The sequence below is a fragment of the Otolemur garnettii genome, unplaced genomic scaffold, assembly GCF_000181295.1.
Source record: "Otolemur garnettii isolate 467f Iridium unplaced genomic scaffold, OtoGar3 scaffold00180, whole genome shotgun sequence".
NCBI classification, from domain to species: Eukaryota; Metazoa; Chordata; class Mammalia; order Primates; family Galagidae; genus Otolemur; species Otolemur garnettii.
In genome coordinates this window covers 328,050-330,767 of record NW_003852575.1, presented here as the reverse complement: position 1 = coordinate 330,767, position 2,718 = coordinate 328,050, and positions in this window count along the sequence as shown.

Sequence of the window (2,718 nt, the reverse complement as noted above, 5' to 3'; positions counted from 1 at the left end):
CAGCTAAAATCAACAATGACAACTATAACAATAATAACAACAACAAAAATAGCCGGGTATTGTGGCAGGCGCCTGTAGTCCCAGCTACTTGGGAGGCTGAGGCAAGAGAATCTCTTAAGCCCAAGAGTTTGAGGTTGTTTTGAGCTGTGACACCAAGGCACTCTACCCAGGGTGACATAGACTCTGTCTCAAAAAAAAAGAAAAAAAATCTAACTTGGGAAGCACAGAACTGAAACAAGCAAGCAAAATGTCCCATGATTCCATAGAACTGGGGTTACTGAGTTAATGGTTGTGCTTTTTGCTTTTTTCTTTATATGTGTGTGTAATATTTACAGATAGCTGGTACGTTTGGGGGGTTAAAAATTTTTTTTTTATGTATTTTTTGAGACAGAGTCTCAATTCATTGCCCAGGCTAGAGTGCTGTGGTGTCAGCTTAGCTCACAGCAACCTCCAACTCTCCTGAGCTCAAGTGATCCTCCTGCCTCAGACTCCTGAGTAGCTGGGACTACTGGTGTGCAACATGACCCCTGGCTAAGTTTTCTATTTTTAGTTGAGGTGCGGTCTCTTGCTCAGGCTTGTCCTGCCTTGGCCTCTCAGAGTGCTGGGATTATAGGCATGAAGTACTGTGAACACTTTTTTTTTTTTCGAGACAGAGTCTCACTATGTTGCCCTTGATAGAGTGCTATGGCATTACAGCTCACAGCAACCTCAAACTCTTGGGCTTAAGTGATTTTTTTTTTTGGCCAGGGCCAGGTTTGAACCCACCACCTCCAGTATACAGGGCTGACGCCCTACCCCTTGAGCCATAGGCACCACCCAAGTGATTCTCTTGCCTCAGCCACCCAAGTAGCTGGAACTACAGGTGCCTACCACAATGCCCAGCTATTTTTTTTGTTACAGTTGTATTGTTGTTTAGTTGGCCCAGCCGTGTTTGAACCCGCCAGCCTCAGTGCACGTGGCTGGTGCCGTAACCACTGTGCTACAGGCACCGAACCTCATCTTTATTATAGTTTTGGAAGATACGCAGTTCTAGGACGATAGCTATTCTGTCAGCATTTTGAAAATCCTATTCAACTAATTTTCTTTTTTCTTTTTTTGACTCAGAGTCTTACTTTGTTGCCCTCAATAGAGTGCAGTGGCATCACATCTCACAGCAACCTCAAACTCTTGGGCTCAAGTGATTCTCTTGCCTCCCGAGTAGGTGGGACTACAGGTGCCCACAGCAATGCCTGGCTATTTTTAGAGATGGGGTCTTGTTCTTGCTCAGGCTAGACTTGAACCCATGAGCTCAGGCAATCCACCTGCCTTGGCCTCCCAGAGTACTAGGATTACAGGTGTGAACCACCACGTCTGGCCCTAATTTTCTAACTTCTGTCATTGAGAAGTTCAGTTCTTCCTTTAAAGATAAGTTCTTTTCCTTTATGGTAACTTCAGTTTCATCATGCTCTAACTAGGTGTGAATTTCTTTTTATTTTAGTTGCTATTTATTTTGCTTGGGATTCATTGGGTTTTCATAACCAATGCATTGATATCTTTTGTCATTTCTGGAAAATGTTGAGCCTTTACTTTTTAAGGCATTTAGCCCTGCTCCATCTCTCTTCCCTCTTAGAGCTTTGTTGATTTCTTTCACTGTGATCTCCAGGATGTTTTACCTTCCTCTCAGATTTTCTCTCTGTCTCTCTGTGCTTCTATATTGGCAATTTCTTCTCCTATTTATTGAGTTAATTTAAATTGTTCTATGTCCTCTGAGTTCTTTTTTATGTATTTTCACATGAGCTTGGTCATTTATTATAGTTCTTGTTCCTTTTATTCATGTTTTCAGACTCATTTCCTTAAACATTTATGTCAATATTAATAAAACATCTATTTATTTTGAATATCTGATGTTGGTTTGCCTATCACCTTGTTTTCTTATATTTTGTGATGGGAGGGGGCTGCAAGTTTGTTTTTGTTTTGTTTGCTTTTTTTTTTGGAGACAGAGTCTCTACTTGCCCTTGGTGTCATAGCTCACAGCAACCTCCAACTCTTGGGCTCAAGTAGTCCTCTTGCTTCAATTTTTTTCTATTTTTAGTAGAGAAATGGGGTCTCCGTTTTGCTCAGGCTGGTCTCTGGAACTCATGAGGTCAAACAATCCACCTGCCTCAGCCTCCCAGAGTGCTAGGATTATAATGGTGAGCCACCCTGCCCAGTTTTATTCTGTTTTTTAAATTACCTGTGGTCTGGCTTGGTGCCCATAGTGCAGGGGTTATGGTGCTAGCCACATATACTGGGTTTGAGCCTGGCTTGGGCCTGCTAACCAACAATGACAACTGCAACAAAAAATAGCTGGGAGTTGTAGCCGGGGCCTGTAGTCCCAGCTACTTGGGAGGCTGAGGGAAGAAACTCACTTAAGCCTAAGAGTTTGAGGTTGCTGTGAGCTGTAGCGCCACGGCATTCTACCGAGGGTGACATAGTGTGACTTTCTCAAAAAAAAAAAAAAAAAAATTACCTGGGGTGCTAGGCATGGTGGCTCATGTCTGTAATCCCAGCACTGTGAGAGGCTGAGGTGGGAGAATTGCTTGAACTCAGGAGTTGGAGACTTGCCTGAGTGAGAGTGAGATCCCTCACCCCCTGACTCATTAAAAATGTTGAAAACCCAGCTGGGTGCTGCAGCCAGCGCCAGTGCCTGTGATCCCAGCGGCTTCCCGGCTTCCCGGCTTCCCGAGGCTGAGGCAGCAG